Source organism: Otolemur garnettii, unplaced genomic scaffold, assembly GCF_000181295.1.
Source record: "Otolemur garnettii isolate 467f Iridium unplaced genomic scaffold, OtoGar3 scaffold00001, whole genome shotgun sequence".
NCBI classification, from domain to species: Eukaryota; Metazoa; Chordata; class Mammalia; order Primates; family Galagidae; genus Otolemur; species Otolemur garnettii.
Genome location: NW_003852396.1, coordinates 41,976,473 through 41,992,066, shown reverse-complemented (window position 1 = coordinate 41,992,066; position 15,594 = coordinate 41,976,473). Strand labels below are relative to the sequence as shown.

The 15,594-nt window shown below is 41.2% G+C and overlaps 1 protein-coding gene and 1 non-coding gene across 8 annotated transcripts in view; one reads left to right on the top strand and one right to left on the bottom strand.

Annotated features, from left to right (window-relative positions):
• Window positions 1–15,594, bottom strand: part of TEAD1 (TEA domain transcription factor 1) — a 258,137-nt gene that overhangs the window by 16,747 nt on the left and 225,796 nt on the right. The window lies entirely within an intron of this gene.
• Window positions 15,311–15,471, top strand: LOC111724655. Its single transcript, XR_002772920.1, has one exon.

Below are 15,594 nucleotides of genomic sequence, written 5' to 3'. Positions count from 1 at the left end.
AAAAAAAAAAAAAAAAGAAAATACATATGTACTTGTACATGTCAAAATAGTACTGATATAGGACGTTGGTATAACAAAGAACTATCATTTAAAATAACGAACAGCCACACTTTCTAGTGGCTGCATACTATTCTACTACACAATTGTCCCATGATTTTATAACGCTCTACTGGTGAATATTTAGGGTACTTCCCAATAAACTGACAAGAAATGGTATATGTAAAGCAGAAAAGGTACATTAGCAATTATTTTTACTTTCTTTCTTTCAACTTTAAAAAAGTCTCAGCTTTGAAAAAGAGTATTCAGGGGCTGGGCGTGGTGGCTCATGCCTGTAACCCTAGCATTCTGGGAGGATGAGGCAGGGGGACTGCTTAAGCACAGGAGTTCAAGACTAACCTAAGCGAGAGTGAGACTGCATCTTTACTAAAAGTACAAAAAACTAGCTGGGTGTTGTGGCAGGGGCCTGTAGTCCCAGTTAGTTGGGAGGCTGAGGCAAGAGGATCACTTGAGCCCAGGAGTTGTGAGCCATGACACCATGGCGCTCTAACCTGGGCAACAGAGAGAGACTCTGTCGAGGGGGCAGGAAAAAAATATTTGCATGCTATGAATACAGAGGGAACTAATGTTGTAATTCAAACTAGTTATTTTTGATGTAATCAAGTTTTCAAAGACTGGTAAACAATCAAAAGCAGGCTGAAAAGCCAGGCATCATGGTGTACTTCTAAAATGCCAGTTACTTGGGAGGCTGAGGCTAGAGGGACCCCTTGAGCCCAGTAGTTCCAGACCAGTCTGGACAACATAGCAAGACTCTTATCTCTAAAAGGGGGGAAAAAAAGTCTGGTGTTTTTGGTGTACAGATAGAGTGTGGGATGGAACACAGGGGAATTAGCAATTGGGGGCACCTATCGATGAGAGGATAAACAAAGCTGGGGTGTGTTAAAAAACTGTCAACCTTGGCTAACTTAAATTTTACAAGATAATCTGTCAAAATAACTTTAAAACCATGATTTGATATTAGCAAAATTGCTGAAAATGTTCACGACTATGCGAGGTCCTGTGCTTAAATCATACTAGGGAAAGCAGCTGCCCCATGGCAGGGGCACACCGGGCAGATACACTACTCCAGTGGATGGTTTTCAAGGCCCCTTCCTTGACTCGAGAAAATTATTTTCAGGAATAATCGGCACTTTATTTCAGCTGTTTTATTTTAAACATAAAAACTCCAAAAGCAGAAACAGGACTGCAGAGTGGAGGTAACTTAAGTCCTGTGTCCTTGTCTTCACAGTCACTTCATACTTTTGCTCATCTGTCTAACCACCATATGAAGGAGCACATTTACCTGCACCTGAGGCAAGTTCCAATGATTCCAAACTACTAAGAACTTACCCTGGAAATGAATACCAGGCTGTGCCCGCAAGTGTTGTTAAAGAAGTCATATAATGGATAATTAACATGTGTGCTAACTTAGAGCATGTATATGTTATATACAGGTATCAGGATGGTGCACAAGTAATCGTGGTTTTGGACCATGAACTTTTAATCATTATAACTAGGCTCAAACACATCTTTATTAATCAAAATAGGCACCATTACAATCAACACATCGTTGCCGATGAGAACTATGTTTCTTCCTGTAGCGTAAAAATCAAAGTCTTGGAAAGCATTTTCTGCATCCTACTGGTTGTGGAAACGTTCTCCCTGCAAAAAGTTGTTAAGGTGCTTGAAGAAAATGGTGAGAGGTCAGGAGAATATGGTGGACGAGGCAAAACTTTGCAGTCCAATTCATTCAACTTCTGAGAAAGAGGAGACCCCGTTGTGCTGGCTGCATGCCATGTGGCTGGGCATTGTCGTGGAGAACTGGGCCCTTCCTGTTGACCAGAGCTGGCCGCAGGGGCTGTGGTTTTCAGTGCAGCTCATCCATTTGCTGAACAATGGGATGGTTTCGCCAGGGTTCAGCAAGCTGTAGTGGATCAGACTGGTGGCAGACCACCAAACAGTGACCATGACCTTTTTTGGGTACACATTTGGATTTGGGACGTGCTCTGAAGTTTCCTGTTGGTACAACCACTGAGCTGGTTGTTGCCAGGTGTCACATGAAATCCACTTTTTGCCAAACATTATAATCCAATTGGGAAATGGTTTGTTGTTGTTGCGTAGAGAAAAAGACACTTAAAAACAATTTCTCTGGGTTTGGTCAGCTTATGAGGCTGTCACTTGTGGAGCATTTCCACCTTTCCAATTTGCTTCAAATGCTGAATGAGTGTACACTGGTCACTGTTGAGTTCTTTAGCAACTTCTCATGCAGCTGTCAGAAGATCAGCTTTAATGATTGGCTGTTGTCACCTTCCGATGGCCGGCCACTGCACTCCTCATCTCCTTTGCAAAACTTCTTCGACCATCATTGCACTGTGCATTCCTTAGCAATTCTTTGGCCAAATGGGTTGTCGATGTTGGGAATTATTTTCTGCTGCTCGACGATCCATTTTGAACTTGAATAAGAAAACTGCTTAATTTGCTCTTTGTCTAACATCTTTTCCACAGTCCAAAATAAATATAAACAGCAAGTAATAGGTCATTAGCAAAATAACCAAGGGAGAAATGCACATTAAAATGATGTATAACATAACTGCATTTAAGACTATATTCTGGTATCAAACTGCCAGTTTTTCAATAATGCAAAACCCACGATTACTTTTGCACCAACCTAATATATAGGAGATAAAAATTCAATACTAATGCCACCAATTATTTAGGACTTAGGCTGGCACAAGATTTTTTAAAAATTTTACCTTTTGTTTAGAACTGTAGGCATGCGGTGACCAATTATGAAGAGCGCTACCGTGAACATTCCTGGATCTACCCTTGATGAACACATGGATGTGTTTCCACTGGGTGGCCCCGGGAGGGTAACTGTGGGCCACAGGCTCCATGGACATTTTAGCATTCATTTAGATAAGCAGCCCTGATCGTTTCTGAATTATCTTGCTTTTTTCCAACAGTTTGAGAGAATTTTATATTCAACCTTTAGTATAAAGGCAATAGGTTAGATTTTAACAGGCTTCTCAATTAATAGTAAATAACCAATTTTCTACCATAACTAGAATACCCTTTTAGAATTACCCTTGAACATGGAAAACAATCATATAGCCATCCAGCCGTGTCACAGCTGCTCTTCAGGAATTTTCTAGTGAGAGGTATTGATGCAAGAGATAATTATCTGTCAGCTGATGGTATTAGGACTATTCCAGAAATAGTCACTGAACTCCCAAGAAGTAAAGGTCACATCAAAGAAAGAATGCTAGTATTGAGTCAACAACAAAGGAGGCGAGGTCTGAAAGGAGCCTGGGATCCGCACTGAGTTTGTCACCCACCCTACAGACACATCCCACACCTCCCCACCCAAAGAGGAACCTGTAATGGGAAGCAAATCAATTTCATAGAATTCTGGAAGCCAGAAAATGAGTAAAAAATGCATCGCTATCAGAGATTCAAACTATTTCTGCTTGATTAGCTTTTCTCTGACCACAGGAAATTTTCCAAAAGCCAAATACATACAAAAAACCCAAGAAACAGCTAAAAATCCAGCAGACATATCTTCCCAGTGAATTCCAAAGTCAGACCATATCCTATCCTCTGGGCACCAGCTAGCCAATAAATAAGTAAATAAATAAAAGTTGGCCATGGTTCTAATATGTTAAAAACCAACGCTCGGAAAATGTGGCTGGGAGGGCAAGTCTGGGCAACCGGCTCTTCTAAGAGTCTTCTCCCAGTTTCCTCCAGAAATAGAGATACTAACAAGAACCGAGTTCAGAGGCCTCCGCTTCCTCCCGTCTCCTTTCTACAGCACCCTGACCTGCACTAAATGCTTTCAGACATAGGAAAATCATTACTTCAATAATGTTGCTACATAGTCCTGTTAGATAGTTCTTTTTCCTGTTGCATGCGTTTTCTCTGCTGTTATAACAAATTGCCACAAATTTAGTTGCTTAAAACAACACAAATTTAGTATCTTACACTCCTATGGGTCAGAGACCCAACACAGGTGTCTACAGGCTAAGACCACGGTGCTGGCAGGGCTGTGCTCCTTCCTGGAGGCCCTGGGGAGGGATCTGTTTCCTTGCCTCTTCCAGCTACTGAGACTAATCACAATCCCCCTCCCAAAGCCCCTTCCTCCACTTTCAAAGCCAGCAACAAGCATCTAGATCCTTCTCACATTTCCAGCTGTTTTCTCTCCCTCTTCCACTTTTAAGGAAGTTTGGGACTACACCAGGCCTACTTGGATAATCCAAGACATTCTCCCTCTCTGCTGGTCACCAACTTTAATTCCCCTTTGCCAGGTAATGTAACACATTCACAGATACCATGGATGCAGATGGGGACATCTTTGGGGTGCTATTATTCTGCCTATCACACCTGTTAGGTTGAAATTAGCACCCCTGTAACTTCCACCAGCACAGACTTAAGAACGCTTTTATAAGACAATTCTCTTTCATTTCTCCCCTAATCTCACCTTTTCCCTCCTTCTCCTCCTCACCCACAAGGTTCTTCAGGTTCTGTTTGCTTTCCAGGACTCAAGTTCTACATTTACTTTTATTAAACTCTATCTTCCTTTCAGACCCCCATTCATCTTCATTCCTCTAGTCCAGGTATGTCACCTCTTATCTGTTACACCTCACCTCAGCTGACTGAGTGCCAACAGTGCAAGTGAGGGATTTAGATCACTTCTTTGCGTCTCACTTTTCTCATCTTTAACCACAGAGAAGATGATTTCTAAAGGCCACTGTAGTGTGGGAGGAGATAATACATGAAATTCATCTGCAAACTATGCCATACAAATGGCAGCTGTGAACAATCCCGACGATCTTTCCTATTAACTTGGTTTAAAATACTGACCAGGACAGAGATGAAGACAGAGCTTCAAGTCACATCTGCAGAGACCTTCCCCCAACCTAGACAGTGGTCTGCAATCACTAAGCATGATAAATACGGTCACCACCCGTTCTGGCCCTAATCCACATTGGTCAGGTGTGTGGCACAGACGCAACACTGACTTCTCCAAACAGAAAAATCTGGATTTTTTTTTTCTGAGTCATGAGTTTATGACAAGTCTTCAGTACTATAATACCTCAGATACAAAAATTACCATCTTTCCCACAAAGGTATGATTAGAGATGGTTTGGAATTTTTTTCTGGAAATAAAAAAGGCCGTCATTACTAAATGTGTATTCAATGAATTAAAGACTTTAAGGTCTATTTGTAGGCAGGTCCTGGAAAATAATAAGGTAGAAGCAAAACCAGGTTCCAATGACAGGTGAAGGCAGTGGGCTGCATCAGAGAGCCAAGGAACAAAACATGCACCCTCAAAATGGAGCCAAATTCTTCCCTAAATCATCCTGCTCTTACACTCATTATTCCCACAACTGAAACATTTAAACTGCCAGGCAAGAACTCAGATAGGTTTTTCCTTTATTAGCTTTCATTCAGCCCATTTACTCATGGGTATGTTCTGTTTAATTTCATGTTTTTGACCTTTTAGAGTCAATGTTAAAAATGGAAAGGCTTTAAATAATTATCCCATTTCAAGGATCAGGAAAAATAACAACAACAACAAAAAACCTGAGGTCTCAGCCAGGTATGTGGGATCCAAATTCCTCTAAGGGGAAGGCGGGGCCAGGGGAGAGAGTGGATCATCCCTGCAAGACCCCAGGCCTCCCTAGACCTGAGACCCGGCGGTGGGGGGGGGGCGGCGGCGAGGGCCACAGAGGATCAGGAAGTCACAGCTACCCATGTCCAGTGAAGGATGGGAGCCAGCAGCATCTGGTGAAGACAACTCCTGGGTCCCAGGCTTCACTGGGGAAAAGTCTGCTGGAACAAGGGAAGTAGATAACCCCCTAGAGAGAAGATAGGGGCCTGGGGTCAGGGATAGGATGTGGACATTCTCATCTTCCCCAAAGGGCTTGGTTGCAAAAAATGAAAACATCAAGAGGATTGTCCCTGACCAAAAACAGGCTAACAGGCACTGATGGATCTATGCATATATGACTTAATAAAAGGAAAAAAAAAGTTAAAAAAAAGATAAAAAAAAATACCACTTTGAACCTCTTCTCTTCATCCTCTCTAAGCAATGATCAAAGGACCAAGATTTCAAATTGTGAAGCAATTTTTTCCAATGGTAGCATCTGGCTCCTTGGCAGGCAGCACGGGGAGCTGGGCCCTGTTGCGGGCGGCTGTCCAGGCCTGCCACATGGTGAGGCTCAGCCAGGCAGGGCACTGCATGGCCTCGCAGCTGCTCGTGTAGGAACCAAAGGACAATTGCTCTGTGCTGGCCAGGAACCGTCCTGCAGAAGTGCCCCTAGAGGCAGTGCCCAGCTGGGAGGTCTGGAGAAAGCTGGCTGCTCCCAAATTCTCCCCACCCATCTAATTTGCATACATCTGCATCCTGGCCAAGACCCCTGAAGCCAGCCCCACTGGCATTCAGAGGCCTGGGGTGATGTGAGACAGCTCCCCAGAAAGGCAGCCAGCATTTGCAGAGTGAAGGGGCTGCCTGCCCTGAGGGAAGGGGGTCTTGGAGAGTGTGTGTACTCGGGGCCCTTGTGCCCCTGCCCAGCCCAACCCAACAGCAGCTGTAGCTCGCCTGCCACAGCTGTTTTAAATAAGAATAATAGGAATAAACTCAGCCCCTGCTCTTCAACTTACTTCCCACTAATTATGGCATATATTTACATCTACAAAAAAGAAGATTTTTAAAAACACAACCAAGGGCCCCTTTATTGTGCAGATTGGCACCCCCATTTGAATTTCATCAACATTTAGTACTTCAAAGAGTCTTAAGAGCTTGCTCTAATTACAATATGCACGAGTTGAAAAGGCTGCCGGTTTGCATTGCAAATTCCTACAAATACCAGCATTCATTAAAAAAAATTCAATTAATATCACCCACACAACTTCAGGTAATCGCTACTGGCAACTTCACACTAAGGCTGGGATGAAAGAGTCAGGGTCTCACCCTCAACTACAAAGCAGCTGCACCAGCCATTCCTCTCCAAGGGAGGCAGTTAATGAGTCCTGGGCACCCAGCCGGGCGGCCCATAGCGCTTACCAGCATCAGGTGTGTGAACTCTGGCCCAGGCAGCGCCCATTCTCAGTAAACAGGACTTTTTTTTTTCCAGTTTGTAGTTTTTGTGCATAAAAAGTCTTATAGAGAACAACCACCACCACCGAACCACCAATATTTGTAGAGAAATAACAAGTATAGGTTGCCAGAGAAAGTACAGGGCACTCAGTTACATTTTCATGTCAAATAAACAAGAAATACTTTGAGTGTATGTGTGTGTGTCTATATCTCCGAAATAAGGCGTAGGACATATGTACACACGCTTTCAAGATTCGGTTCAAATGCCATATCTTTGTGAAGCCTTCCAGAATGTTCTCAGGCAAAATGGGTCCACCTCTGTGGTGCCACAGCAAGCTCTGTACACTGTCCTTGCACAGCCCCTATTCCAGCTACCTGTCAGCTTTGGTTATCTCTCAGGGACCAGACCCTGATCCCCCAAGGCAGAACCTCTCCTTCAAGTCTGTTTCCCCAGCTCTGCAGAAGCAAGGTCAAGTTCAGTGAATGTTTGCTGAATGACTTTCTAGTGATGAGATGGCCAGGGAAAACTTCTGGGTGAGTGTCTTGGGGTCTCCTCCCCCTCCTAGACATTCCTTGAGGAGGATTCCGCCAACAAACTATCAGATGTGAACTCTGAGCTGGCAGAGTGCCCAATGTGTAGCAATTTCTTTAGGATTATTTACTGAAATAAATAACTTTTCAGCCAACTAACTAAAAAACCAAAACTTGGAATATTCATGTATATATATGTATGTACATACACACACACACACACACACACACACACAGACATACAGGGTGGACATAAAGTTTGTGTGAATTCCAAACTACAACTATTTTATATAGCACATGAACTTTATGTCCACCCTGGATAGCATACTGCTGAACAAACAAAGACTACAGAGAGAGTTCCTCGCTCCCTCCAGGAGGCCTACAAAGAAGTTAGGACACAGGGCTGGGGGACGGGAAGGAAGCAGCACTAGGCAGCAGCCTACTCAGAAAGCACTAACAAGTTCCAGATATTTTTCTTATGAAATTAAATCAAAATGGGTGGATGTATAAATTTAGTGATTCCCTATTCCTGTGCATCCAATAGGCCCTGCCTACCAAGAGATGATTTTTTAAAAAATAGACTCTGGGTGAAGATAATCGTACCATCAGTCTACTCCAAGAAACAAGCCTCTCTGAAGATGGTAACATCTCTTGCTAATCTTTCTTCCACTTAAATCGTTCCACCACTTAATATTGTTTAATTAACTTCAGAACTTAACAGATTTTGAGATGAGACAGAAGCAGATAGCAATGGAAAACTTACTGAGCTGAAAGGTCCCTTCTTATTGATAGCAGTTCAAAACATGTGGGGAGCAAATGATTCCATATTGCTAACTCCCTCTTCCACGAATAGCAACAGGAACATTTGGTTCCAAATGATAGAGTCAAGTCTACAATTCCAACCTAAATCATGCAGGATCCAATTAGAAACAGGCTGCAGCTCCAAAGGAGGGGTCCACTCTGCCAGTTTACATGTGCCTCCGGGTTCGTCTTTTTAAATAAAGCCCAGTGGTTTTATTTGCAGCCGCTGTCATTTCAGTGCAACAAACATGATTTCATTTCTACCAAGATAAAAGCATCTTCTGAAAGCTGCCCTCTTTCCAGATAACTTGTGTTCCTTTTCTGTTTTATAAAATCTTTGTGGAACAAGAAGGAAGGGGCTGAAAGAAAATGGGAAAATGTTTTCTGTCTCTTTAAAATTGCTCCTTCCCGTTTTGGAAACTGAGACCTGCAACCCTGCCAAGGGCCAGGCTGGAAAGGGGCAGGGGAATGTTTTTTTGTTCTTTTGCACACAGGAAGTTGTGCTGCGGAACTGTGTGGATGGAGGCCCGCAGGCCTCTGTCATGGTTTTCTCTGCTGCAGAATCATTAACTGCAGTTAAAGAACAATACCCTAAAACGGAAAAGCAAAAGGCTTAAGAAACTCCAAGTTTCTGCTTCTGTACAGGAAAAGTGGTACTTTGGGACAAGAGTTCCCTCTTTTTCCTTCTTTGGAGGCAAATAAACTTCTTTCTCCTCCAGTCACTTGTCCTGTTCTTATGATACGGCTTGGTGGACAAGAGCTGAGCTTTTGCTAACATTCTCACATCTGTGTGGTTAATAAAACTAGCCTTGCCTTTTTCCCTTTTAAATTAAGAAAGTAAATGACGTGACGATGAGCACACTGTTAATTGTTTATGTTGAATGAGCATAATTCCAAGAATTTTTAAAAGGAAAACATTATTAATGACTATAGGATGACATCAGTTAGCCTGGTTTCCAAGGTGTGACTAATTTAATAATGTTTTGGTGAGAAATACTAAATGTGTATTAAAAAATGTGTTAAAACCTGACAATAGGATACAAATCCATACAATCTGATTTTCATTATTATTAAATAAAAGTTTAAGACTAAGCCTTTATCATATGAAGATTGTTATGAATATAGGTTTGGCTGTTCATGAATATCATGTCAGAAGGAGCAGCTCTGGCTGGGTGTAGTGGCTCATGCCTGTAATCCTAGCACTCTGGCAGGCTGAGGTGGGTAGATGCTTGAGCTCAGGAGTTCAAGACCAGCCTGAGCAAGAATGAGATCCCATCTCTACAAAAAATCAGAAAACTAGCTGGGTGTTGTGGCAGGTGCCTTGTAGTTTCAGCTACTTGGGAGGTTGAGGCAAAAGAATGGCTTGAGCCTAGGAATTTGAGGTTGCTGTGAGCTATGACACTAAGGCACTCTACACAAGATGACAGAGTGAGACTCAGTCTTAAAAAAAAACAAAAACAAAAGCATACAGGTTTCTTTAGACCAGTGCTCCCAATCTTGACATTCTTGAGCTATCAGGACTGAGAGTAGAATTTTAAGGCCTCTCCAAAAATATTAGTCTCAACTGCATTTAATTGGTTAAATCCATAATTTTATTTCCTTAAGTAAACTTCCTATGGCTGGAAATTAACTTTCTGATGGCCGTCTGCAAGGTGTACTTGGGTTTTGTCCTTTAGGATGCAGGACTGTATCACATTTATCTCTTCTAGCCCTGGAAATTCCGTAATCAATTCTCAGGACTGCTGACACTTTCTGCATCTTAAATTAATCGCACTGTCTGCCATATCACAGGCAACTCATCTGCCTGAATCTCAATGCTGCTATGAAGCATGCTCTGTCCACTGGTGGGTGGACGTCCTCCCTTCTCAGTGCCAACACAGCAATCGGTATTTTACAAGGAAAGCAGCAGTACGGTCATCTGCCAGTGACAAATGTTTGCCTCACAACAAATCTGGTTCTAAAATTCCTCTTCAACCATAACAACAACTGCAGTGCTACATCAATGTGTAATTTTCTGGGCTATTTTAATTAGGGGGTCCAAATTTAAGCAAAAATCCAACTGCTTGTGGTACTATCAGTGCATATACCTCAACTAAATCAGTGGTTCTCAATCTTCCTAATGCCACGACCCTTTAATACAGTTCCTCATGTTGTGGTGACCCCAGACCATAAAATTATTTTCGTTGCTACTTCATAACTGTAATTTTGCTACTGTTATGAATCCTAATGTAAATATCTGATATGCAGGAGACCCCCCAAAGGGGTTGTGACCCACAGGTTGAGAACCACTGAACTAAACAGATAAGGGAATGGCAAGATGTCTTCTATACTGGCCAGGTCAGGCGATAATAACCATATCACACCTTACTCCTCCGCCTAGGGGTGGCAAGGTGCTTATAATGTCGACTGTAGGAAGAACCCCAATTTTAGAACTGTTGAAATGGGAAAAATGTATGTCTTAGAATTGAGGGAACAGGGTATATTTAACTTAATAGTCATTTCTACAGAGAAGATAGATTAAAAACTTTTGAGTATTAAAAAAAATAACTGCAGGTTTAGAGGTATTTGAAAAATAAAGTAACAATAGAAGGGTTTTTTTTGCTCTATTTTAAATCATGCCAGGCAAGGACTACACTAAACCTTGCTTTTCTTATGAAACACCCTTTGATATAGGCATCTGTCATTATATCTCAAATTTGTCATTTTTAATGACTAGGTCATTTCCTATTTCCAGAGTTTATCTTACTGTGACCATTCTTATTTTGTTAGAATAATCCATACTATATAATGTAGCATTTAACATATACGTATTTCTTGACTGAAACTGTACAACCATGTATCATATTAGGTTCATGATGCATTTAGAAATTAGTTAAAAATTATATATTCCCAAGTCTATCTAGACCATTATGTTGCCTTTATAACCATAAGGTAAACATGACGTTGTTCCCCCCACCTTACAAAGGCAGCTAAGGGAATTTCACTGTCCTCTCTAGTAAGACTTAGGATCCAGCCTGAATTTCACATTATGAGTTTTATAGTCTTTAATGTGATGGCCAGCTGGGTGTGGCCACAAGAGGACACAGGAGAGGTTCAGGAAAACAAGTTCCTAAAAGAGGTCCTAAAGACAGGAGGCATGGTACACCACACCACACAAAGCCCCAGGGGAGAGACGCCAGAGTGGTTTGGGGGGCAGAGACAAGGGGAGAACTTAGGCTAGAGCCTTTCCTGGGGCTTCTACAGGCATAGCAAGGCAGGGCAGAGAAGGGTGAACAGTTTAGGACTGACAAGTCTGAATAATTTCTACTGGCACTGAGCTATAGTGATGGTGCTTACATTGCCTGGTACCTGGCCATGGCTCTGGCCCTGGGATGGTTAAGGCAGAGAATACCGCCTCCAGGGGACTGTGGGCCAGAGAAGGGAGGTGTGGCACTGGATGGGTCAGTCTGCACATGGCTCCAGTAAGCCCTTTGCGGTTACTCTAAGAATTGGCTAGACCCGGAAATCTTTCCCCTAGCTAGAAAATTGTTCTTTAAAAGATATCAAAATATAAAACTATACAGAAAATAAAAAAATACATAAAAATACCCTTGGATCCCGTGTAAACATACACCAGAACATCCCATGAAGACAGGACTTCAGAGAGAAACTATCAGTGTTATTATACTTCATTTATCATCACTGGCTTCCATTTAAGTAAAGTCCTGTTAACATAGTTTCTAGAGACAGAGCTACATATCAACACATACTTTATAAGGATTAAACATTATCAAGTATGTACTTAGGAAAGTCTGACAATTAAGTTTGTGAATTCATCCTAGAAAAAGTGCCACATATCTCACTGCTGAACATCACTACAGTTACTTTCGAAGTACTCCCCTTGGGAAGCTAGGCACTGAGATCAGCAGCTAGTCCACCCTTCACAGTAATTTAGGAACACTTGCTCTGGAATGGCCATCAAAGGTGTCATCGCATTACCTTTGATGTCCTGAATATTGTCAAAATATCTTCCTTTCAATATTGCTTTTATCTTTGGATGAAGAAAAAAGTCACCAGGGGCCAGATCAGGAGAGATGGGAGAATGCACAAATACAGTAATTTGTTTACTGGCTAAACACCCCCTCACAGACACTGCTGTGTAAGCTGGTGCACTATCATGATGCAAGAGCCATACGCGGTTGGCCAAGATTTTCAGTTGAGATTTTCTCAACTGTTTTCCTGATATTTACTTGGCTTGCTATGCTTCTTACAGTCAGCTGATGATTTTGACACACAACTGGACAAATTTTTATAATGTTTTTGTTAGTTCTGCTCATAACTGCCTGCCGTTACCTCTCTTCATCAGTGATACTTTCTCTCCCCTCAAAAAAATGTTTAATCCATTTGTACACTGCCATTTTCCTCATGGCATTATCCTTATAAACTAACATGTTCCTGATTTCACTTCCACTCTTGTCAAGTTTAATGAGAATTTTTTTTTTTTTTTTATTTTAAGACAGAATCTCACTCAGTTGCCCTGGGGTTGAGTGCCATGGCATCATAGCTCACACCAACCTCGAACTCTTGGGCTTAAGAGATCTCTTGTCTCAGCCTCCTCAGTAGCTGAGACTACAGGTGCCTGCCACAACGTCTAGCTAGTTTTTTTATTTTTCGTCAAGAGCCCTGCTCTTGTATAGGCTGTTCTCAAACTCCTGAGCTTAAGCTATCTACCTGTCTTGGCCTCCCAGAGAGCTAGGATTACAGGTGTGAGCCACTGGCGCCCAGCCTTCACAAAAAAATTAATGTTTGTTTGTTGTTCATGATAGCACATAAAATCATGTAACAAGTACGAATGCAACTCAGTAAAACATGGACATGTGACAAGAACACAACTGTGACACACAGATATACCAAGGTTATAAAACCTTACTGAATTGTTTGTACAGTACTGCCAAAGTAAGCACATGGTAGCATGAGGTCTGAAGTGTGTAGGTGCAAATACTGCTGAAAAGAGAAGCCCCATTCCATCCTATTCTTGTAAAATCATATTTCTTCTCCTTGTAGTTAAATATGATATAGGAATACACACACAAGAGTAAATAAAAAGGTAAAAAAGGAGAAAAGAAATAAATAGGATGCTGTTACAACATGGAAAAAGATAAAGAATGAAACTAGAAAAGGCAAAATGCTTTTACAGTCTCTGTAATACTCAATAAAAAGAATTCCATCACTCTCTTAGCTGAAAAATTGTTCAAATATTGCCCAAACCATTTGTGCTCACAACTAAACTCTGACTCCTGTCTTTTCAGATTTTTCCACCCACTTCCTTCATACAAGCAAGGACCCTCAATGCACCTGAAATGCACCTCACAAACACCTTGTCTTGGAGCCTTTACTCACCAGTACCCCTTAACTAAGTGGTCCCCTGTAACGTTTCCCTACCATAATACCTGAAGATATTAATGCTGAAAGAAGAGGTAAACCCCTGATATCTCATTGGGAAAATGTTTAATAGTACAACTACTTTAAAAAACAGTTTGTTAGTTTCTTAAAATGTTAAATACAGAGTGGCTATATGACCCAGAAACTCCATTCCTATGTAGTTATCCAAAAAAAGCGAAACCCAATGTCCACACAAGGACTTCTTAGCAGCATTATTCCTAATAGCCTAAAGTGGAGACATTCTACATGCCTATCAACAAGTGAATGAATAAAGCAAAACACAGTATGTTCATTATTCAGCAAAAAAGGGAACTAACTATTGACTCATACTGCCAAACAGATGTACCTCAAAACCAGTCAAAGAAGGCAGATGCAAAAGACAATGCATTCTGTCATTCCATTTACATGAAATGTCCAGAAAGGGTAAATCTGTGCAGACAGAAAGTAGATTAGTAGTTGTCTGGGGCACAGGAACTGACTACAAATGGGCACAGGAGATCTTAACAGACTAGAACATTCTGAATTTGACTATAGTATGGTTACACAATTCTGTAAATTTTTCTAAAAACCATTAAATTGTATATTTAGCATAAGAGAATTTTATGGAATGTAGGTTATCCCTCAATAAGACTCCTAAAAAATAAGATCTACCTAGGCAAAGTGGCTGTGGTCCCAGCCACTTAGGAAGTGGGGACAGCAGGACCTCTTGAGCCCAGGAGTTGGAGGCCACCATGCAGTGAGCTGTGACTATATTACTGCACTCTGGCCTGGGCAACAGAGAGACCCACTGGAAGCATCCAGTGACATACCAGGACAGGAACATTCTACAGATAACCCATTCGTACTGAGTTGTCAGAGGAAGCCAGTAAAATTTCAAATTGTAAACCCAAGTTAAACTGCCTTCCTTCTTTCAACATAGTTATGACTGAATTTCCTTATAAAGGTTAAGTATTCCTAACAATTATATTGAAGGAGTGCTGTTTTATTATCACCTTCACAGAAGTGCTCAATTTTAATTCTGCAAATATTAATAAACAAGTACCTCAGCTCAGAGTAACTGTTTCTAAATTCGTACATCTCACACTGGCCACCATATTCTAAACATCTGCAAACTAGACCTCCTTATTTGGAGATTCATGACTGAAGGGCCCCATCACTGTAATCATTTATTAAAATCATCTACTGAGTAAAACAGAGGCAATTTGGGAAGTAAAACAAAGCAAACAAAAAAAATTTTCTAAGCACTCTTTATCCCACTTTAAATTCAAACAATATGCTAATTATCAAATATCTTATTATCATTAATTTGGAAGTACTGAAAATTATTTCTTTTCATCATATCCTATAATTTATAATTAGCTTTTAATTAACTTAGATTTAAAAACCCCTTTTTATATGCTTTATAATAGTGGCTTCTCAAAATTTTTGATCATAGGACCCCTTTTAAACTCTTAAAAACGTATCAGGCAGCCTGACCCTGACCTAAAGTAAATTCCCAGAAGACTTTCCTGGGTTTTGAATTTGCACTGACAGGTGTGCATATTCTAGCAGCAGTTTAATGACCACGTATGATACTGTAAACAGGACAAAAAAGAAATTATTGAGAACTTCAAAGAGCTTTAGCTTATCATAGGTTCTATCTATCTGTATTTTCTTTTTTTTTTTTTTTTTTTGAGACAGAGCCTCAAGCTGTCCCCCTGGGTAGAGTG